General features: G+C 54.5%; 18 non-coding genes across 18 annotated transcripts; 9 read left to right on the top strand and 9 right to left on the bottom strand.

Moving 5' to 3' along the window:
• The first annotated feature begins 676 nt into the window (after positions 1–676).
• Positions 677–759, top strand: TRNAL-UAA (transfer RNA leucine (anticodon UAA)). The gene has a single exon. It is a non-coding gene; the product is annotated as a tRNA-Leu (tRNA).
• A 904-nt stretch (positions 760–1,663) lies between these two features.
• On the bottom strand, positions 1,664–1,735 carry TRNAE-CUC (transfer RNA glutamic acid (anticodon CUC)). Its single transcript has one exon. It is a non-coding gene; the product is annotated as a tRNA-Glu (tRNA).
• A 340-nt stretch (positions 1,736–2,075) lies between these two features.
• TRNAE-CUC (transfer RNA glutamic acid (anticodon CUC)) lies at positions 2,076–2,147 on the bottom strand. The gene has a single exon. It is a non-coding gene; the product is annotated as a tRNA-Glu (tRNA).
• An 894-nt stretch (positions 2,148–3,041) lies between these two features.
• On the top strand, positions 3,042–3,124 carry TRNAL-UAA (transfer RNA leucine (anticodon UAA)). Its single transcript has one exon. It is a non-coding gene; the product is annotated as a tRNA-Leu (tRNA).
• Positions 3,125–4,028: 904 nt separating this feature from the next.
• Positions 4,029–4,100, bottom strand: TRNAE-CUC (transfer RNA glutamic acid (anticodon CUC)). The gene has a single exon. It is a non-coding gene; the product is annotated as a tRNA-Glu (tRNA).
• Positions 4,101–4,440: 340 nt separating this feature from the next.
• On the bottom strand, positions 4,441–4,513 carry TRNAE-CUC (transfer RNA glutamic acid (anticodon CUC)). The gene has a single exon. It is a non-coding gene; the product is annotated as a tRNA-Glu (tRNA).
• Positions 4,514–5,406: 893 nt separating this feature from the next.
• TRNAL-UAA (transfer RNA leucine (anticodon UAA)) lies at positions 5,407–5,489 on the top strand. Its single transcript has one exon. It is a non-coding gene; the product is annotated as a tRNA-Leu (tRNA).
• A 904-nt stretch (positions 5,490–6,393) lies between these two features.
• TRNAE-CUC (transfer RNA glutamic acid (anticodon CUC)) lies at positions 6,394–6,465 on the bottom strand. The gene has a single exon. It is a non-coding gene; the product is annotated as a tRNA-Glu (tRNA).
• Positions 6,466–7,772: 1,307 nt separating this feature from the next.
• On the top strand, positions 7,773–7,855 carry TRNAL-UAA (transfer RNA leucine (anticodon UAA)). Its single transcript has one exon. It is a non-coding gene; the product is annotated as a tRNA-Leu (tRNA).
• A 1,307-nt stretch (positions 7,856–9,162) lies between these two features.
• TRNAE-CUC (transfer RNA glutamic acid (anticodon CUC)) lies at positions 9,163–9,234 on the bottom strand. The gene has a single exon. It is a non-coding gene; the product is annotated as a tRNA-Glu (tRNA).
• Positions 9,235–10,124: 890 nt separating this feature from the next.
• Positions 10,125–10,207, top strand: TRNAL-UAA (transfer RNA leucine (anticodon UAA)). The gene has a single exon. It is a non-coding gene; the product is annotated as a tRNA-Leu (tRNA).
• Positions 10,208–12,474: 2,267 nt separating this feature from the next.
• TRNAL-UAA (transfer RNA leucine (anticodon UAA)) lies at positions 12,475–12,557 on the top strand. Its single transcript has one exon. It is a non-coding gene; the product is annotated as a tRNA-Leu (tRNA).
• Positions 12,558–13,461: 904 nt separating this feature from the next.
• TRNAE-CUC (transfer RNA glutamic acid (anticodon CUC)) lies at positions 13,462–13,533 on the bottom strand. The gene has a single exon. It is a non-coding gene; the product is annotated as a tRNA-Glu (tRNA).
• A 1,296-nt stretch (positions 13,534–14,829) lies between these two features.
• Positions 14,830–14,912, top strand: TRNAL-UAA (transfer RNA leucine (anticodon UAA)). Its single transcript has one exon. It is a non-coding gene; the product is annotated as a tRNA-Leu (tRNA).
• A 903-nt stretch (positions 14,913–15,815) lies between these two features.
• TRNAE-CUC (transfer RNA glutamic acid (anticodon CUC)) lies at positions 15,816–15,887 on the bottom strand. Its single transcript has one exon. It is a non-coding gene; the product is annotated as a tRNA-Glu (tRNA).
• A 1,281-nt stretch (positions 15,888–17,168) lies between these two features.
• Positions 17,169–17,251, top strand: TRNAL-UAA (transfer RNA leucine (anticodon UAA)). The gene has a single exon. It is a non-coding gene; the product is annotated as a tRNA-Leu (tRNA).
• Positions 17,252–18,558: 1,307 nt separating this feature from the next.
• TRNAE-CUC (transfer RNA glutamic acid (anticodon CUC)) lies at positions 18,559–18,630 on the bottom strand. Its single transcript has one exon. It is a non-coding gene; the product is annotated as a tRNA-Glu (tRNA).
• Positions 18,631–19,523: 893 nt separating this feature from the next.
• TRNAL-UAA (transfer RNA leucine (anticodon UAA)) lies at positions 19,524–19,606 on the top strand. The gene has a single exon. It is a non-coding gene; the product is annotated as a tRNA-Leu (tRNA).
• Positions 19,607–20,911: the final 1,305 nt, after the last annotated feature.

The following is a 20,911-nucleotide window of genomic DNA, read 5'->3' as shown; positions in this document are numbered from 1 at the left end:
CTTTGGGAACGTTTGCGCTTTCACTTCCAAGCGCTGATATTCCTGTCTTGCTCTCCTGAAAGGACAGCCTTCCTCGCTATGAGCTTTTGTGGGTCAGTGCTGAAGCTCCCCCTAGAGGCTGCCGCTGAAGATGCACACTCACAACTAACCCTCCTTAGGAGAACTGCTTCGTGGGAGAGCACGTTTATTAAAAGGCGGCAGGCCATGATTGCCTGCGAGACACAGCAGGGTTACCATGCAGAGTTCAAAGGGGGCTTTGCTTGTACAGCAAGTGCCGGAGGGCAAGAAGGGATGACATAGGAGCTGCCCTTTTTTCGGGCTCGCACACCAAGGCCTGCACCAGCCTTCGAGGCTCAGCCTGCCTCTGGACTGCCCTAGACCACCTTTACTCAAAGCACACACTCTGGTCGGGGACTCGAAGCCAGGCCCGTGGCAGTGAAAGCACCAAATCCTCACCACTAGGCCACCGGGGAAACGACTGCAGCACCCGGGAGGTTTCCGCAACCGTACTTGCAGTCAGCTGGAGGCTATTGTAATGCTGTTAAGTGAGAGACGTTTGCCGCTCGCAAGCCAATTCCATCCAACCTCCTGCAGGGGGCACTCTGGGCTGGTTTTCCACTTGTTCGCCTGCTGCTGAAACAGCAAAGATTCAATTCGAAGCCCTTTGCAGCAGCTCACCAGGATGGCCGAGTGGTTAAGGCGTTGGACTTAAGATCCAATGGACAAGTGTCCGCGTGGGTTCGAGCCCCACTCCTGGTACAGGTTTTTACTCTTCTTACCTAAATGCGGCAGCAGCTTCGCACAAGCCCTTTCCTGCTGTCTGTAGGCAGTGCCCCTACCTCAAAGCCCTGAGGCTTGAGTTCACCTGAAAAGAGCAACAAGGAATCGTTGCCCGTAGACTCTTTTCCTGGAAAACCTTTGCATTTTTGTACCATGTCCCTCGCATCCCAAGCTTAAGCCGCCAAAGTTGGCAGAGCTTGTGCAACCCCGCCAACAGCCCTACCACCCCAAAAGAAAATTGGGCAGGGATTCCCGCCTCCGCTTCCGAAACGGGCTTCCAAACGGGCGATGCCCTGACGGGTCAGCCAGTCACCGTCTAGGCCCGGTACACCCCTGTGAATAATAGAGCGTCCAACCTCAAATCAGGCTACAGGGCCCTTCAGCCCATAGAAGGAGAACCTGTCAACAAACGGGGCGAGGGCAATGCTCGGGCCCCTTGCGAAGCCTTTGCCAAGCTCCAAAGGCTGCACTTTCCCAGCAGACCACAGCTCTGTATGCAAATCAAGCAGCTACGACCCCTCCCTCCCCTGCTTTTCTCCTCCAAACCGGTACGCAACCATTTCTGCAGCCCTCTGCCCCAGGGTCCCGGGCAAGGTCTTGGTCTGATGAGGCTAGGGATGGTGGGCGAGCTCGGCTTTGGCAGGGCGACAGGACTAATATTTTCTCTACAGCTTTGGAAGAAAGAAAGCTTCCTTTTTGGGGCACAGGCCCACTTCTAGCGGCGACAGCTTCCGGTAAGGGACCATGCTGAAAAGATGCTTGGAGTTACCGCCAGGGGAGCCACGCCGCTATTGCCTGTGAGTGAAGCTACATTTGAAAGAAATATTTTTTGAGACGCAGTTGTTTGAATTTCTGTAAAAATGTCATTCAGTAAAAGCCTCTCTTCCCTGACCGGGAATCGAACCCGGGCCGCGGCGGTGAGAGCGCCGAATCCTAACCACTAGACCACCAGGGAGACCGCTGGACAGCTCGGGAAGGCCGGGCAGTGGTGTCCGAGTGCACAATGCCTGCAGGTGCCTCAAAGGCCAGTCCATTGGGGGACTGGGAAGAGAGGGGGAGGGCCGAGCAGATAGGTTCTCTCCAGCGGTGAAAAAGGAAGCTGCCTTTTTTGCGTCAAGGGCAGTCTTTCCGCAGCGACAGGAGAATGAATGGGACTCTGCCATAAACACGTTTTGCGTCGCGCTGAGGGCACTTCCTCCATTTTGTGCACGCAAATCTGCATCTGGGAGCAAGATTTCCGGTCGCCAGTTAACTGCATTGCTGTAAATAAAAATGTCAGTTGTTAAAAGAGCTCCTTCCCTGACCGGGAATCGAACCCGGGCCGCGGCGGTGAGAGCGCCGAATCCTAACCACTAGACCACCAGGGACGGTGGGTGCACCCCGTTGCGTGTCGCTCAGATGGTGGCGTCCGAGTCCAAAGGCTGAGGGCCTCTGCTACAATGGGCACCAGTGCCTGCAGGTCTTCGGGGGTCGTTTCTGCTAATAAATAAATAAATAAAGAAAGAAAGAAAGAAAGAAAGAAAGAAAACAAAAACACTTGTGATGGTCTGCGAAAAGGGGAGCTTAGAGATTGAAGACAGCATCACTTTGGGAACGTTTGCGCTTTCACTTCCAAGCGCTGATATTCCTGTCTTGCTCTCCTGAAAGGACAGCCTTCCTCGCTATGAGCTTTTGTGGGTCAGTGCTGAAGCTCCCCCTAGAGGCTGCCGCTGAAGATGCACACTCACAACTAACCCTCCCTAGGAGAACTGCTTTGTGGGAGAGCACGTTTATTAAAAGGCGGCAGGCCATGATTGCCTGCGAGACACAGCAGGGTTACCATGCAGAGTTCAAAGGGGGCTTTGCTTGTACAGCAAGTGCCGGAGGGCAAGAAGGGATGACATAGGAGCTGCCCTTTTTTCGGGCTCGCACACCAAGGCCTGCACCAGCCTTCGAGGCTCAGCCTGCCTCTGGACTGCCCTAGACCACCTTTACTCAAAGCACACACTCTGGTCGGGGACTCGAAGCCAGGCCCGTGGCAGTGAAAGCACCAAATCCTCACCACTAGGCCACCGGGGAAACGACTGCAGCACCCGGGAGGTTTCCGCAACCGTACTTGCAGTCAGCTGGAGGCTATTGTAATGCTGTTAAGTGAGAGACGTTTGCCGCTCGCAAGCCAATTCCATCCAACCTCCTGCAGGGGGCACTCTGGGCTGGTTTTCCACTTGTTCGCCTGCTGCTGAAACAGCAAAGATTCAATTCGAAGCCCTTTGCAGCAGCTCACCAGGATGGCCGAGTGGTTAAGGCGTTGGACTTAAGATCCAATGGACAAGTGTCCGCGTGGGTTCGAGCCCCACTCCTGGTACAGGTTTTTACTCTTCTTACCTAAATGCGGCAGCAGCTTCGCACAAGCCCTTTCCTGCTGTCTGTAGGCAGTGCCCCTACCTCAAAGCCCTGAGGCTTGAGTTCACCTGAAAAGAGCAACAAGGAATCGTTGCCCGTAGACTCTTTTCCTGGAAAACCTTTGCATTTTTGTACCATGTCCCTCGCATCCCAAGCTTAAGCCGCCAAAGTTGGCAGAGCTTGTGCAACCCCGCCAACAGCCCTACCACCCCAAAAGAAAATTGGGCAGGGATTCCCGCCTCCGCTTCCGAAACGGGCTTCCAAACGGGCGATGCCCTGACGGGTCAGCCAGTCACCGTCTAGGCCCGGTACACCCCTGTGAATAATAGAGCGTCCAACCTCAAATCAGGCTACAGGGCCCTTCAGCCCATAGAAGGAGAACCTGTCAACAAACGGGGCGAGGGCAATGCTCGGGCCCCTTGCGAAGCCTTTGCCAAGCTCCAAAGGCTGCATTTTCCCAGCAGACCACAGCTCTGTATGCAAATCAAGCAGCTACGACCCCTCCCTCCCCTGCTTTTCTCCTCCAAACCGGTACGCAACCATTTCTGCAGCCCTCTGCCCCAGGGTCCCGGGCAAGGTCTTGGTCTGATGAGGCTAGGGATGGTGGGCGAGCTCGGCTTTGGCAGGGCGACAGGACTAATATTTTCTCTACAGCTTTGGAAGAAAGAAAGCTTCCTTTTTGGGGCACAGGCCCACTTCTAGCGGCGACAGCTTCCGGTAAGGGACCATGCTGAAAAGATGCTTGGAGTTACCGCCAGGGGAGCCACGCCGCTATTGCCTGTGAGTGAAGCTACATTTGAAAGAAATATTTTTTGAGACGCAGTTGTTTAAATTTCTGTAAAAATGTCATTCAGTAAAAGCCTCTCTTCCCTGACCGGGAATCGAACCCGGGCCGCGGCGGTGAGAGCGCCGAATCCTAACCACTAGACCACCAGGGAGACCGCTGGACAGCTCGGGAAGGCCGGGCAGTGGTGTCCGAGTGCACAATGCCTGCAGGTGCCTCAAAGGCCAGTCCATTGGGGGACTGGGAAGAGAGGGGGAGGGCCGAGCAGATAGGTTCTCTCCAGCGGTGAAAAAGGAAGCTGCCTTTTTTGCGTCAAGGGCAGTCTTTCCGCAGCGACAGGAGAATGAATGGGACTCTGCCATAAACACGTTTTGCGTCGCGCTGAGGGCACTTCCTCCATTTTGTGCACGCAAATCTGCATCTGGGAGCAAGATTTCCGGTCGCCAGTTAACTGCATTGCTGTAAATAAAAATGTCAGTTGTTAAAAGAGCTCCTTCCCTGACCGGGAATCGAACCCGGGCCGCGGCGGTGAGAGCGCCCGAATCCTAACCACTAGACCACCCGGGACGGTGGGTGCACCCCGTTGCGTGTCGCTCAGATGGTGGCGTCCGAGTCCAAAGGCTGAGGGCCTCTGCTACAATGGGCACCAGTGCCTGCAGGTCTTCGGGGCCGTTTCTGCTAATAAATAAATACATAAAGAAATAAAGAAAGAAAGAAAGAAAGAAAACAAAAACACTTGTGATGGTCTGCGAAAAGGGGAGCTTAGAGATTGAAGACAGCATCACTTTGGGAACGTTTGCGCTTTCACTTCCAAGCACTGATATTCCTGTCTTGCTCTCCTGAAAGGACAGCCTTCCTCGCTATGAGCTTTTGTGGGTCAGTGCTGAAGCTCCCCCTAGAGGCTGCCGCTGAAGATGCACACTCACAACTAACCCTCCTTAGGAGAACTGCTTCGTGGGAGAGCACGTTTATTAAAAGGCGGCAGGCCATGATTGCCTGCGAGACACAGCAGGGTTACCATGCAGAGTTCAAAGGGGGCTTTGCTTGTACAGCAAGTGCCGGAGGGCAAGAAGGGATGACATAGGAGCTGCCCTTTTTTCGGGCTCGCACACCAAGGCCTGCACCAGCCTTCGAGGCTCAGCCTGCCTCTGGACTGCCCTAGACCACCTTTACTCAAAGCACACACTCTGGTCGGGGACTCGAAGCCAGGCCCGTGGCAGTGAAAGCACCAAATCCTCACCACTAGGCCACCGGGGAAACGACTGCAGCACCCGGGAGGTTTCCGCAACCGTACTTGCAGTCAGCTGGAGGCTATTGTAATGCTGTTAAGTGAGAGACGTTTGCCGCTCGCAAGCCAATTCCATCCAACCTCCTGCAGGGGGCACTCTGGGCTGGTTTTCCACTTGTTCGCCTGCTGCTGAAACAGCAAAGATTCAATTCGAAGCCCTTTGCAGCAGCTCACCAGGATGGCCGAGTGGTTAAGGCGTTGGACTTAAGATCCAATGGACAAGTGTCCGCGTGGGTTCGAGCCCCACTCCTGGTACAGGTTTTTACTCTTCTTACCTAAATGCGGCAGCAGCTTCGCACAAGCCCTTTCCTGCTGTCTGTAGGCAGTGCCCCTACCTCAAAGCCCTGAGGCTTGAGTTCACCTGAAAAGAGCAACAAGGAATCGTTGCCCGTAGACTCTTTTCCTGGAAAACCTTTGCATTTTTGTACCATGTCCCTCGCATCCCAAGCTTAAGCCGCCAAAGTTGGCAGAGCTTGTGCAACCCCGCCAACAGCCCTACCACCCCAAAAGAAAATTGGGCAGGGATTCCCGCCTCCGCTTCCGAAACGGGCTTCCAAACGGGCGATGCCCTGACGGGTCAGCCAGTCACCGTCTAGGCCCGGTACACCCCTGTGAATAATAGAGCGTCCAACCTCAAATCAGGCTACAGGGCCCTTCAGCCCATAGAAGGAGAACCTGTCAACAAACGGGGCGAGGGCAATGCTCGGGCCCCTTGCGAAGCCTTTGCCAAGCTCCAAAGGCTGCACTTTCCCAGCAGACCACAGCTCTGTATGCAAATCAAGCAGCTACGACCCCTCCCTCCCCTGCTTTTCTCCTCCAAACCGGTACGCAACCATTTCTGCAGCCCTCTGCCCCAGGGTCCCGGGCAAGGTCTTGGTCTGATGAAGCTAGGGATGGTGGGCGAGCTCGGCTTTGGCAGGGCGACAGGACTAATATTTTCTCTACAGCTTTGGAAGAAAGAAAGCTTCCTTTTTGGGGCACAGGCCCACTTCTAGCGGCGACAGCTTCCGGTAAGGGACCATGCTGAAAAGATGCTTGGAGTTACCGCCAGGGGAGCCACGCCGCTATTGCCTGTGAGTGAAGCTACATTTGAAAGAAATATTTTTTGAGACGCAGTTGTTTGAATTTCTGTAAAAATGTCATTCAGTAAAAGCCTCTCTTCCCTGACCGGGAATCGAACCCGGGCCGCGGCGGTGAGAGCGCCGAATCCTAACCACTAGACCACCAGGGAGACCGCTGGACAGCTCGGGAAGGCCGGGCAGTGGTGTCCGAGTGCACAATGCCTGCAGGTGCCTCAAAGGCCAGTCCATTGGGGGACTGGGAAGAGAGGGGGAGGGCCGAGCAGATAGGTTCTCTCCAGCGGTGAAAAAGGAAGCTGCCTTTTTTGCGTCAAGGGCAGTCTTTCCGCAGCGACAGGAGAATGATTGGGACTCTGCCATAAACACGTTTTGCGTCGCGCTGAGGGCACTTCCTCCATTTTGTGCACGCAAATCTGCATCTGGGAGCAAGATTTCCGGTCGCCAGTTAACTGCATTGCTGTAAATAAAAATGTCAGTTGTTAAAAGAGCTCCTTCCCTGACCGGGAATCGAACCCGGGCCGCGGTGAGAGCTCCGAATCCTAACCACTAGACCACCAGGGACGGTGGGTGCACCCTGTTGCGTGTCGCTCAGATGGTGGCGTCCGAGTCCAAAGGCTGAGGGCCTCTGCTACAATGGGCACCAGTGCCTGCAGGTCTTCGGGGGCCGTTTCTGCTAATAAATAAATAAATAAAGAAATAAAGAAAGAAAGAAAGAAAGAAAGAAAACAAAAACACTTGTGATGGTCTGCGAAAAGGGGAGCTTAGAGATTGAAGACAGCATCACTTTGGGAACGTTTGCGCTTTCACTTCCAAGCGCTGATATTCCTGTCTTGCTCTCCTGAAAGGACAGCCTTCCTCGCTATGAGCTTTTGTGGGTCAGTGCTGAAGCTCCCCCTAGAGGCTGCCGCTGAAGATGCACACTCACAACTAACCCTCCTTAGGAGAACTGCTTCGTGGGAGAGCACGTTTATTAAAAGGCGGCAGGCCATGATTGCCTGCGAGACACAGCAGGGTTACCATGCAGAGTTCAAAGGGGGCTTTGCTTGTACAGAAAGTGCCGGAGGGCAAGAAGGGATGACATAGGAGCTGCCCTTTTTTCGGGCTCGCACACCAAGGCCTGCACCAGCCTTCGAGGCTCAGCCTGCCTCTGGACTGCCCTAGACCACCTTTACTCAAAGCACACACTCTGGTCGGGGACTCGAAGCCAGGCCCGTGGCAGTGAAAGCACCAAATCCTCACCACTAGGCCACCGGGGAAACGACTGCAGCACCCGGGAGGTTTCCGCAACCGTACTTGCAGTCAGCTGGAGGCTATTGTAATGCTGTTAAGTGAGAGACGTTTGCCGCTCGCAAGCCAATTCCATCCAACCTCCTGCAGGGGGCACTCTGGGCTGGTTTTCCACTTGTTCGCCTGCTGCTGAAACAGCAAAGATTCAATTCGAAGCCCTTTGCAGCAGCTCACCAGGATGGCCGAGTGGTTAAGGCGTTGGACTTAAGATCCAATGGACAAGTGTCCGCGTGGGTTCGAGCCCCACTCCTGGTACAGGTTTTTACTCTTCTTACCTAAATGCGGCAGCAGCTTCGCACAAGCCCTTTCCTGCTGTCTGTAGGCAGTGCCCCTACCTCAAAGCCCTGAGGCTTGAGTTCACCTGAAAAGAGCAACAAGGAATCGTTGCCCGTAGACTCTTTTCCTGGAAAACCTTTGCATTTTTGTACCATGTCCCTCGCATCCCAAGCTTAAGCCGCCAAAGTTGGCAGAGCTTGTGCAACCCCGCCAACAGCCCTACCACCCCAAAAGAAAATTGGGCAGGGATTCCCGCCTCCGCTTCCGAAACGGGCTTCCAAACGGGCGATGCCCTGACGGGTCAGCCAGTCACCGTCTAGGCCCGGTACACCCCTGTGAATAATAGAGCGTCCAACCTCAAATCAGGCTACAGGGCCCTTCAGCCCATAGAAGGAGAACCTGTCAACAAACGGGGCGAGGGCAATGCTCGGGCCCCTTGCGAAGCCTTTGCCAAGCTCCAAAGGCTGCACTTTCCCAGCAGACCACAGCTCTGTATGCAAATCAAGCAGCTACGACCCCTCCCTCCCCTGCTTTTCTCCTCCAAACCGGTACGCAACCATTTCTGCAGCCCTCTGCCCCATGGTCCCGGGCAAGGTCTTGGTCTGATGAGGCTAGGGATGGTGGGCGAGCTCGGCTTTGGCAGGGCGACAGGACTAATATTTTCTCTACAGCTTTGGAAGAAAGAAAGCTTCCTTTTTGGGGCACAGGCCCACTTCTAGCGGCGACAGCTTCCGGTAAGGGACCATGCTGAAAAGATGCTTGGAGTTACCGCCAGGGGAGCCACGCCGCTATTGCCTGTGAGTGAAGCTACATTTGAAAGAAATATTTTTTGAGACGCAGTTGTTTGAATTTCTGTAAAAATGTCATTCAGTAAAAGCCTCTCTTCCCTGACCGGGAATCGAACCCGGGCCGCGGCGCCGAATCCTAACCACTAGACCACCAGGGAGACCGCTGGACAGCTCGGGAAGGCCGGGCAGTGGTGTCCGAGTGCACAATGCCTGCAGGTGCCTCAAAGGCCAGTCCATTGGGGGACTGGGAAGAGAGGGGGAGGGCCGAGCAGATAGGTTCTCTCCAGCGGTGAAAAAGGAAGCTGCCTTTTTTGCGTCAAGGGCAGTCTTTCCGCAGCGACAGGAGAATGAATGGGACTCTGCCATAAACACGTTTTGCGTCGCGCTGAGGGCACTTCCTCCATTTTGTGCACGCAAATCTGCATCTGGGAGCAAGATTTCCGGTCGCCAGTTAACTGCATTGCTGTAAATAAAAATGTCAGTTGTTAAAAGAGCTCCTTCCCTGACCGGGAATCGAACCCGGGCCGCGGCGGTGAGAGCGCCGAATCCTAACCACTAGACCACCAGGGACGGTGGGTGCACCCTGTTGCGTGTCGCTCAGATGGTGGCGTCCGAGTCCAAAGGCTGAGGGCCTCTGCTACAATGGGCACCAGTGCCTGCAGGTCTTCGGGGGCCGTTTCTGCTAATAAATAAATAAATAAAGAAATAAAGAAAGAAAGAAAGAAAACAAAAACACTTGTGATGGTCTGCGAAAAGGGGAGCTTAGAGATTGAAGACAGCATCACTTTGGGAACGTTTGCGCTTTCACTTCCAAGCGCTGATATTCCTGTCTTGCTCTCCTGAAAGGACAGCCTTCCTCGCTATGAGCTTTTGTGGGTCAGTGCTGAAGCTCCCCCTAGAGGCTGCCGCTGAAGATGCACACTCACAACTAACCCTCCTTAGGAGAACTGCTTCGTGGGAGAGCACGTTTATTAAAAGGCGGCAGGCCATGATTGCCTGCGAGACACAGCAGGGTTACCATGCAGAGTTCAAAGGGGGCTTTGCTTGTACAGCAAGTGCCGGAGGGCAAGAAGGGATGACATAGGAGCTGCCCTTTTTTCGGGCTCGCACACCAAGGCCTGCACCAGCCTTCGAGGCTCAGCCTGCCTCTGGACTGCCCTAGACCACCTTTACTCAAAGCACACACTCTGGTCGGGGACTCGAAGCCAGGCCCGTGGCAGTGAAAGCACCAAATCCTCACCACTAGGCCACCGGGGAAACGACTGCAGCACCCGGGAGGTTTCCGCAACCGTACTTGCAGTCAGCTGGAGGCTATTGTAATGCTGTTAAGTGAGAGACGTTTGCCGCTCGCAAGCCAATTCCATCCAACCTCCTGCAGGGGGCACTCTGGGCTGGTTTTCCACTTGTTCGCCTGCTGCTGAAACAGCAAAGATTCAATTCGAAGCCCTTTGCAGCAGCTCACCAGGATGGCCGAGTGGTTAAGGCGTTGGACTTAAGATCCAATGGACAAGTGTCCGCGTGGGTTCGAGCCCCACTCCTGGTACAGGTTTTTACTCTTCTTACCTAAATGCGGCAGCAGCTTCGCACAAGCCCTTTCCTGCTGTCTGTAGGCAGTGCCCCTACCTCAAAGCCCTGAGGCTTGAGTTCACCTGAAAAGAGCAACAAGGAATCGTTGCCCGTAGACTCTTTTCCTGGAAAACCTTTGCATTTTTGTACCATGTCCCTCGCATCCCAAGCTTAAGCCGCCAAAGTTGGCAGAGCTTGTGCAACCCCGCCAACAGCCCTACCACCCCAAAAGAAAATTGGGCAGGGATTCCCGCCTCCGCTTCCGAAACGGGCTTCCAAACGGGCGATGCCCTGACGGGTCAGCCAGTCACCGTCTAGGCCCGGTACACCCCTGTGAATAATAGAGCGTCCAACCTCAAATCAGGCTACAGGGCCCTTCAGCCCATAGAAGGAGAACCTGTCAACAAACGGGGCGAGGGCAATGCTCGGGCCCCTTGCGAAGCCTTTGCCAAGCTCCAAAGGCTGCACTTTCCCAGCAGACCACAGCTCTGTATGCAAATCAAGCAGCTACGACCCCTCCCTCCCCTGCTTTTCTCCTCCAAACCGGTACGCAACCATTTCTGCAGCCCTCTGCCCCAGGGTCCCGGGCAAGGTCTTGGTCTGATGAGGCTAGGGATGGTGGGCGAGCTCGGCTTTGGCAGGGCGACAGGACTAATATTTTCTCTACAGCTTTGGAAGAAAGAAAGCTTCCTTTTTGGGGCACAGGCCCACTTCTAGCGGCGACAGCTTCCGGTAAGGGACCATGCTGAAAAGATGCTTGGAGTTACCGCCAGGGGAGCCACGCCGCTATTGCCTGTGAGTGAAGCTACATTTGAAAGAAATATTTTTTGAGACGCAGTTGTTTGAATTTCTGTAAAAATGTCATTCAGTAAAAGCCTCTCTTCCCTGACCGGGAATCGAACCCGGGCCGCGGCCGAATCCTAACCACTAGACCACCAGGGAGACCGCTGGACAGCTCGGGAAGGCCGGGCAGTGGTGTCCGAGTGCACAATGCCTGCAGGTGCCTCAAAGGCCAGTCCATTGGGGGACTGGGAAGAGAGGGGGAGGGCCGAGCAGATAGGTTCTCTCCAGCGGTGAAAAAGGAAGCTGCCTTTTTTGCGTCAAGGGCAGTCTTTCCGCAGCGACAGGAGAATGAATGGGACTCTGCCATAAACACGTTTTGCGTCGCGCTGAGGGCACTTCCTCCATTTTGTGCACGCAAATCTGCATCTGGGAGCAAGATTTCCGGTCGCCAGTTAACTGCATTGCTGTAAATAAAAATGTCAGTTGTTAAAAGAGCTCCTTCCCTGACCGGGAATCGAACCCGGGCCGCGCCGAATCCTAACCACTAGACCACCAGGGACGGTGGGTGCACCCCGTTGCGTGTCGCTCAGATGGTGGCGTCCGAGTCCAAAGGCTGAGGGCCTCTGCTACAATGGGCACCAGTGCCTGCAGGTCTTCGGGGGCCGTTTCTGCTAATAAATAAATAAATAAAGAAAGAAAGAAAGAAAGAAAGAAAGAAAGAAAGAAAACAAAAACACTTGTGATGGTCTGCGAAAAGGGGAGCTTAGAGATTGAAGACAGCATCACTTTGGGAACGTTTGCGCTTTCACTTCCAAGCGCTGATATTCCTGTCTTGCTCTCCTGAAAGGACAGCCTTCCTCGCTATGAGCTTTTGTGGGTCAGTGCTGAAGCTCCCCCTAGAGGCTGCCGCTGAAGATGCACACTCACAACTAACCCTCCTTAGGAGAACTGCTTCGTGGGAGAGCACGTTTATTAAAAGGCGGCAGGCCATGATTGCCTGCGAGACACAGCAGGGTTACCATGCAGAGTTCAAAGGGGGCTTTGCTTGTACAGCAAGTGCCGGAGGGCAAGAAGGGATGACATAGGAGCTGCCCTTTTTTCGGGCTCGCACACCAAGGCCTGCACCAGCCTTCGAGGCTCAGCCTGCCTCTGGACTGCCCTAGACCACCTTTACTCAAAGCACACACTCTGGTCGGGGACTCGAAGCCAGGCCCGTGGCAGTGAAAGCACCAAATCCTCACCACTAGGCCACCGGGGAAACGACTGCAGCACCCGGGAGGTTTCCGCAACCGTACTTGCAGTCAGCTGGAGGCTATTGTAATGCTGTTAAGTGAGAGACGTTTGCCGCTCGCAAGCCAATTCCATCCAACCTCCTGCAGGGGGCACTCTGGGCTGGTTTTCCACTTGTTCGCCTGCTGCTGAAACAGCAAAGATTCAATTCGAAGCCCTTTGCAGCAGCTCACCAGGATGGCCGAGTGGTTAAGGCGTTGGACTTAAGATCCAATGGACAAGTGTCCGCGTGGGTTCGAGCCCCACTCCTGGTACAGGTTTTTACTCTTCTTACCTAAATGCGGCAGCAGCTCCGCACAAGCCCTTTCCTGCTGTCTGTAGGCAGTGCCCCTACCTCAAAGCCCTGAGGCTTGAGTTCACCTGAAAAGAGCAACAAGGAATCGTTGCCCGTAGACTCTTTTCCTGGAAAACCTTTGCATTTTTGTACCATGTCCCTCGCATCCCAAGCTTAAGCCGCCAAAGTTGGCAGAGCTTGTGCAACCCCGCCAACAGCCCTACCACCCCAAAAGAAAATTGGGCAGGGATTCCCGCCTCCGCTTCCGAAACGGGCTTCCAAACGGGCGATGCCCTGACGGGTCAGCCAGTCACCGTCTAGGCCCGGTACACCCCTGTGAATAATAGAGCGTCCAACCTCAAATCAGGCTACAGGGCCCTTCAGCCCATAGAAGGAGAACCTGTCAACAAACGGGGCGAGGGCAATGCTCGGGCCCCTTGCGAAGCCTTTGCCAAGCTCCAAAGGCTGCACTTTCCCAGCAGACCACAGCTCTGTATGCAAATCAAGCAGCTACGACCCCTCCCTCCCCTGCTTTTCTCCTCCAAACCGGTACGCAACCATTTCTGCAGCCCTCTGCCCCAGGGTCCCGGGCAAGGTCTTGGTCTGATGAGGCTAGGGATGGTGGGCGAGCTCGGCTTTGGCAGGGCGACAGGACTAATATTTTCTCTACAGCTTTGGAAGAAAGAAAGCTTCCTTTTTGGGGCACAGGCCCACTTCTAGCGGCGACAGCTTCCGGTAAGGGACCATGCTGAAAAGATGCTTGGAGTTACCGCCAGGGGAGCCACGCCGCTATTGCCTGTGAGTGAAGCTACATTTGAAAGAAATATTTTTTGAGACGCAGTTGTTTGAATTTCTGTAAAAATGTCATTCAGTAAAAGCCTCTCTTCCCTGACCGGGAATCGAACCCGGGCCGCGGCGGTGAGAGCGCCGAATCCTAACCACTAGACCACCAGGGAGACCGCTGGACAGCTCGGGAAGGCCGGGCAGTGGTGTCCGAGTGCACAATGCCTGCAGGTGCCTCAAAGGCCAGTCCATTGGGGGACTGGGAAGAGAGGGGGAGGGCCGAGCAGATAGGTTCTCTCCAGCGGTGAAAAAGGAAGCTGCCTTTTTTGCGTCAAGGGCAGTCTTTCCGCAGCGACAGGAGAATGAATGGGACTCTGCCATAAACACGTTTTGCGTCGCGCTGAGGGCACTTCCTCCATTTTGTGCACGCAAATCTGCATCTGGGAGCAAGATTTCCGGTCGCCAGTTAACTGCATTGCTGTAAATAAAAATGTCAGTTGTTAAAAGAGCTCCTTCCCTGACCGGGAATCGAACCCGGGCCGCGGCGGTGAATCCTAACCACTAGACCACCCGGGACGGTGGGTGCACCCCGTTGCGTGTCGCTCAGATGGTGGCGTCCGAGTCCAAAGGCTGAGGGCCTCTGCTACAATGGGCACCAGTGCCTGCAGGTCTTCGGGGCCGTTTCTGCTAATAAATAAATACATAAAGAAATAAAGAAAGAAAGAAAGAAAGAAAACAAAAACACTTGTGATGGTCTGCGAAAAGGGGAGCTTAGAGATTGAAGACAGCATCACTTTGGGAACGTTTGCGCTTTCACTTCCAAGCGCTGATATTCCTGTCTTGCTCTCCTGAAAGGACAGCCTTCCTCGCTATGAGCTTTTGTGGGTCAGTGCTGAAGCTCCCCCTAGAGGCTGCCGCTGAAGATGCACACTCACAACTAACCCTCCTTAGGAGAACTGCTTCGTGGGAGAGCACGTTTATTAAAAGGCGGCAGGCCATGATTGCCTGCGAGACACAGCAGGGTTACCATGCAGAGTTCAAAGGGGGCTTTGCTTGTACAGCAAGTGCCGGAGGGCAAGAAGGGATGACATAGGAGCTGCCCTTTTTTCGGGCTCGCACACCAAGGCCTGCACCAGCCTTCGAGGCTCAGCCTGCCTCTGGACTGCCCTAGACCACCTTTACTCAAAGCACACACTCTGGTCGGGGACTCGAAGCCAGGCCCGTGGCAGTGAAAGCACCAAATCCTCACCACTAGACCACCGGGGAAACGACTGCAGCACCCGGGAGGTTTCCGCAACCGTACTTGCAGTCAGCTGGAGGCTATTGTAATGCTGTTAAGTGAGAGACGTTTGCCGCTCGCAAGCCAATTCCATCCAACCTCCTGCAGGGGGCACTCTGGGCTGGTTTTCCACTTGTTCGCCTGCTGCTGAAACAGCAAAGATTCAATTCGAAGCCCTTTGCAGCAGCTCACCAGGATGGCCGAGTGGTTAAGGCGTTGGACTTAAGATCCAATGGACAAGTGTCCGCGTGGGTTCGAGCCCCACTCCTGGTACAGGTTTTTACTCTTCTTACCTAAATGCGGCAGCAGCTTCGCACAAGCCCTTTCCTGCTGTCTGTAGGCAGTGCCCCTACCTCAAAGCTCTGAGGCTTGAGTTCACCTGAAAAGAGCAACAAGGAATCGTTGCCCGTAGACTCTTTTCCTGGAAAACCTTTGCATTTTTGTACCATGTCCCTCGCATCCCAAGCTTAAGCCGCCAAAGTTGGCAGAGCTTGTGCAACCCCGCCAACAGCCCTACCACCCCAAAAGAAAATTGGGCAGGGATTCCCGCTCCGCTTCCGAAACGGGCTTCCAAACGGGCGATGCCCTGACGGGTCAGCCAGTCACCGTCTAGGCCCGGTACACCCCTGTGAATAATAGAGCGTCCAACCTCAAATCAGGCTACAGGGCCCTTCAGCCCATAGAAGGAGAACCTGTCAACAAACGGGGCGAGGGCAATGCTCGGGCCCCTTGCGAAGCCTTTGCCAAGCTCCAAAGGCTGCACTTTCCCAGCAGACCACAGCTCTGTATGCAAATCAAGCAGCTACGACCCCTCCCTCCCCTGCTTTTCTCCTCCAAACCGGTACGCAACCATTTCTGCAGCCCTCTGCCCCAGGGTCCCGGGCAAGGTCTTGGTCTGATGAGGCTAGGGATGGTGGGCGAGCTCGGCTTTGGCAGGGCGACAGGACTAATATTTTCTCTACAGCTTTGGAAGAAAGAAAGCTTCCTTTTTGGGGCACAGGCCCACTTCTAGCGGCGACAGCTTCCGGTAAGGGACCATGCTGAAAAGATGCTTGGAGTTACCGCCAGGGGAGCCACGCCGCTATTGCCTGTGAGTGAAGCTACATTTGAAAGAAATATTTTTTGAGACGCAGTTGTTTGAATTTCTGTAAAAATGTCATTCAGTAAAAGCCTCTCTTCCCTGACCGGGAATCGAACCCGGGCCGCGGCGGTGAGAGCGCCGAATCCTAACCACTAGACCACCAGGGAGACCGCTGGACAGCTCGGGAAGGCCGGGCAGTGGTGTCCGAGTGCACAATGCCTGCAGGTGCCTCAAAGGCCAGTCCATTGGGGGACTGGGAAGAGAGGGGGAGGGCCGAGCAGATAGGTTCTCTCCAGCGGTGAAAAAGGAAGCTGCCTTTTTTGCGTCAAGGGCAGTCTTTCCGCAGCGACAGGAGAATGAATGGGACTCTGCCATAAACACGTTTTGCGTCGCGCTGAGGGCACTTCCTCCATTTTGTGCACGCAAATCTGCATCTGGGAGCAAGATTTCCGGTCGCCAGTTAACTGCATTGCTGTAAATAAAAATGTCAGTTGTTAAAAGAGCTCCTTCCCTGACCGGGAATCGAACCCGGGCCGTGGCTAGACCACCAGGGACGGTGGGTGCACCCCGTTGCGTGTCGCTCAGATGGTGGCGTCCGAGTCCAAAGGCTGAGGGCCTCTGCTACAATGGGCACCAGTGCCTGCAGGTCTTCGGGGGCCGTTTCTGCTAATAAATAAATAAATAAAGAAATAAAGAAAGAAAGAAAGAAAGAAAACAAAAACACTTGTGATGGTCTGCGAAAAGGGGAGCTTAGAGATTGAAGACAGCATCACTTTGGGAACGTTTGCGCTTTCACTTCCAAGCGCTGATATTCCTGTCTTGCTCTCCTGAAAGGACAGCCTTCCTCGCTATGAGCTTTTGTGGGTCAGTGCTGAAGCTCCCCCTAGAGGCTGCCGCTGAAGATGCACACTCACAACTAACCCTCCTTAGGAGAACTGCTTCGTGGGAGAGCACGTTTATTAAAAGGCGGCAGGCCATGATTGCCTGCGAGACACAGCAGGGTTACCATGCAGAGTTCAAAGGGGGCTTTGCTTGTACAGCAAGTGCCGGAGGGCAAGAAGGGATGACATAGGAGCTGCCCTTTTTTCGGGCTCGCACACCAAGGCCTGCACCAGCCTTCGAGGCTCAGCCTGCCTCTGGACTGCCCTAGACCACCTTTACTCAAAGCACACACTCTGGTCGGGGACTCGAAGCCAGGCCCGTGGCAGTGAAAGCACCAAATCCTCACCACTAGGCCACCGGGGAAACGACTGCAGCACCCGGGAGGTTTCCGCAACCGTACTTGCAGTCAGCTGGAGGCTATTGTAATGCTGTTAAGTGAGAGACGTTTGCCGCTCGCAAGCCAATTCCATCCAACCTCCTGCAGGGGGCACTCTGGGCTGGTTTTCCACTTGTTCGCCTGCTGCTGAAACAGCAAAGATTCAATTCGAAGCCCTTTGCAGCAGCTCACCAGGATGGCCGAGTGGTTAAGGCGTTGGACTTAAGATCCAATGGACAAGTGTCCGCGTGGGTTCGAGCCCCACTCCTGGTACAGGTTTTTACTCTTCTTACCTAAATGCGGCAGCAGCTTCGCACAAGCCCTTTCCTGCTGTCTGTAGGCAGTGCCCCTACCTCAAAGCCCTGAGGCTTGAGTTCACCTGAAAAGAGCAACAAGGAATCGTTGCCCGTAGACTCTTTTCCTGGAAAACCTTTGCATTTTTGTACCATGTCCCTCGCATCCCAAGCTTAAGCCGCCAAAGTTGGCAGAGCTTGTGCAACCCCGCCAACAGCCCTACCACCCCAAAAGAAAATTGGGCAGGGATTCCCGCCTCCGCTTCCGAAACGGGCTTCCAAACGGGCGATGCCCTGACGGGTCAGCCAGTCACCGTCTAGGCCCGGTACACCCCTGTGAATAATAGAGCGTCCAACCTCAAATCAGGCTACAGGGCCCTTCAGCCCATAGAAGGAGAACCTGTCAACAAACGGGGCGAGGGCAATGCTCGGGCCCCTTGCGAAGCCTTTGCCAAGCTCCAAAGGCTGCACTTTCCCAGCAGACCACAGCTCTGTATGCAAATCAAGCAGCTACGACCCCTCCCTCCCCTGCTTTTCTCCTCCAAACCGGTACGCAACCATTTCTGCAGCCCTCTGCCCCAGGGTCCCGGGCAAGGTCTTGGTCTGATGAGGCTAGGGATGGTGGGCGAGCTCGGCTTTGGCAGGGCGACAGGACTAATATTTTCTCTACAGCTTTGGAAGAAAGAAAGCTTCCTTTTTGGGGCACAGGCCCACTTCTAGCGGCGACAGCTTCCGGTAAGGGACTATGCTGAAAAGATGCTTGGAGTTACCGCCAGGGGAGCCACGCCGCTATTGCCTGTGAGTGAAGCTACATTTGAAAGAAATATTTTTTGAGACGCAGTTGTTTGAATTTCTGTAAAAATGTCATTCAGTAAAAGCCTCTCTTCCCTGACCGGGAATCGAACCCGGGCCGCGGCGGTGAATCCTAACCACTAGACCACCAGGGAGACCGCTGGACAGCTCGGGAAGGCCGGGCAGTGGTGTCCGAGTGCACAATGCCTGCAGGTGCCTCAAAGGCCAGTCCATTGGGGGACTGGGAAGAGAGGGGGAGGGCCGAGCAGATAGGTTCTCTCCAGCGGTGAAAAAGGAAGCTGCCTTTTTTGCGTCAAGGGCAGTCTTTCCGCAGCGACAGGAGAATGATTGGGACTCTGCCATAAACACGTTTTGCGTCGCGCTGAGGGCACTTCCTCCATTTTGTGCACGCAAATCTGCATCTGGGAGCAAGATTTCCGGTCGCCAGTTAACTGCATTGCTGTAAATAAAAATGTCAGTTGTTAAAAGAGCTCCTTCCCTGACCGGGAATCGAACCCGGGCCGCGGCGGTGAGAGCGCCGAATCCTAACCACTAGACCACCAGGGACGGTGGGTGCACCCCGTTGCGTGTCGCTCAGATGGTGGCGTCCGAGTCCAAAGGCTGAGGGCCTCTGCTACAATGGGCACCAGTGCCTGCAGGTCTTCGGGGGCCGTTTCTGCTAATAAATAAATAAATAAAGAAATAAAGAAAGAAAGAAAGAAAGAAAACAAAAACACTTGTGATGGTCTGCGAAAAGGGGAGCTTAGAGATTGAAGACAGCATCACTTTGGGAACGTTTGCGCTTTCACTTCCAAGCGCTGATATTCCTGTCTTGCTCTCCTGAAAGACAGCCTTCCTCGCTATGAGCTTTTGTGGGTCAGTGCTGAAGCTCCCCCTAGAGGCTGCCGCTGAAGATGCACACTCACAACTAACCCTCCTTAGGAGAACTGCTTCGTGGGAGAGCACGTTTATTAAAAGGCGGCAGGCCATGATTGCCTGCGAGACACAGCAGGGTTACCATGCAGAGTTCAAAGGGGGCTTTGCTTGTACAGCAAGTGCCGGAGGGCAAGAAGGGATGACATAGGAGCTGCCCTTTTTTCGGGCTCGCACACCAAGGCCTGCACCAGCCTTCGAGGCTCAGCCTGCCTCTGGACTGCCCTAGACCACCTTTACTCAAAGCACACACTCTGGTCGGGGACTCGAAGCCAGGCCCGTGGCAGTGAAAGCACCAAATCCTCACCACTAGGCCACCGGGGAAACGACTGCAGCACCCGGGAGGTTTCCGCAACCGTACTTGCAGTCAGCTGGAGGCTATTGTAATGCTGTTAAGTGAGAGACGTTTGCCGCTCGCAAGCCAATTCCATCCAACCTCCTGCAGGGGGCACTCTGGGCTGGTTTTCCACTTGTTCGCCTGCTGCTGAAACAGCAAAGATTCAATTCGAAGCCCTTTGCAGCAGCTCACCAGGATGGCCGAGTGGTTAAGGCGTTGGACTTAAGATCCAATGGACAAGTGTCCGCGTGGGTTCGAGCCCCACTCCTGGTACAGGTTTTTACTCTTCTTACCTAAATGCGGCAGCAGCTTCGCACAAGCCCTTTCCTGCTGTCTGTAGGCAGTGCCCCTACCTCAAAGCCCTGAGGCTTGAGTTCACCTGAAAAGAGCAACAAGGAATCGTTGCCCGTAGACTCTTTTCCTGGAAAACCTTTGCATTTTTGTACCATGTCCCTCGCATCCCAAGCTTAAGCCGCCAAAGTTGGCAGAGCTTGTGCAACCCCGCCAACAGCCCTACCACCCCAAAAGAAAATTGGGCAGGGATTCCCGCCTCCGCTTCCGAAACGGGCTTCCAAACGGGCGATGCCCTGACGGGTCAGCCAGTCACCGTCTAGGCCCGGTACACCCCTGTGAATAATAGAGCGTCCAACCTCAAATCAGGCTACAGGGCCCTTCAGCCCATAGAAGGAGAACCTGTCAACAAACGGGGCGAGGGCAATGCTCGGGCCCCTTGCGAAGCCTTTGCCAAGCTCCAAAGGCTGCACTTTCCCAGCAGACCACAGCTCTGTATGCAAATCAAGCAGCTACGACCCCTCCCTCCCCTGCTTTTCTCCTCCAAACCGGTACGCAACCATTTCTGCAGCCCTCTGCCCCATGGTCCCGGGCAAGGTCTTGGTCTGATGAGGCTAGGGATGGTGGGCGAGCTCGGCTTTGGCAGGGCGACAGGACTAATATTTTCTCTACAGCTTTGGAAGAAAGAAAGCTTCCTTTTTGGGGCACAGGCCCACTTCTAGCGGCGACAGCTTCCGGTAAGGGACCATGCTGAAAAGATGCTTGGAGTTACCGCCAGGGGAGCCACGCCGCTATTGCCTGTGAGTGAAGCTACATTTGAAAGAAATATTTTTTGAGACGCAGTTGTTTGAATTTCTGTAAAAATGTCATTCAGTAAAAGCCTCTCTTCCCTGACCGGGAATCGAACCCGGGCCGCGGCGCCGAATCCTAACCACTAGACCACCAGGGAGACCGCTGGACAGCTCGGGAAGGCCGGGCAGTGGTGTCCGAGTGCACAATGCCTGCAGGTGCCTCAAAGGCCAGTCCATTGGGGGACTGGGAAGAGAGGGGGAGGGCCGAGCAGATAGGTTCTCTCCAGCGGTGAAAAAGGAAGCTGCCTTTTTTGCGTCAAGGGCAGTCTTTCCGCAGCGACAGGAGAATGAATGGGACTCTGCCATAAACACGTTTTGCGTCGCGCTGAGGGCACTTCCTCCATTTTGTGCACGCAAATCTGCATCTGGGAGCAAGATTTCCGGTCGCCAGTTAACTGCATTGCTGTAAATAAAAATGTCAGTTGTTAAAAGAGCT

Source organism: Ambystoma mexicanum, chromosome 5p (assembly GCF_040938575.1).
Source record: "Ambystoma mexicanum isolate Mex_15411 chromosome 5p, UKY_AmexF1_1, whole genome shotgun sequence".
NCBI lineage: Eukaryota > Metazoa > Chordata > Amphibia > Caudata > Ambystomatidae > Ambystoma > Ambystoma mexicanum.
This window is presented reverse-complemented; position numbering and strand designations above follow the sequence as displayed.